This window comes from Polyodon spathula, chromosome 41, assembly GCF_017654505.1.
Source record: "Polyodon spathula isolate WHYD16114869_AA chromosome 41, ASM1765450v1, whole genome shotgun sequence".
Lineage (NCBI taxonomy): Eukaryota > Metazoa > Chordata > Actinopteri > Acipenseriformes > Polyodontidae > Polyodon > Polyodon spathula.
This window is the reverse complement of record NC_054574.1, coordinates 2,030,846-2,031,054: the sequence shown is the minus strand read 5'-3', so window position 1 is coordinate 2,031,054 and position 209 is coordinate 2,030,846.

Genomic DNA, 209 nt, shown 5'->3' with positions numbered 1-209 from the left:
TGAAGAGGAACCACACCAAGATCCTGGAACACGTTCTGCTGGGGGGCCAGACCACAGTTTGACTAGACTAATAGGAGGACCAATGAGGTTTCACTGGCAACTGGCACAGTGCTGCCCTGGAAATTCTGGAACTTTTCTCTTTTATAAAACAGCGGATTTAATCTACAGTGTATGTTTTCACTGTTGTGATGAGAGGCTGTCCTTGTGAT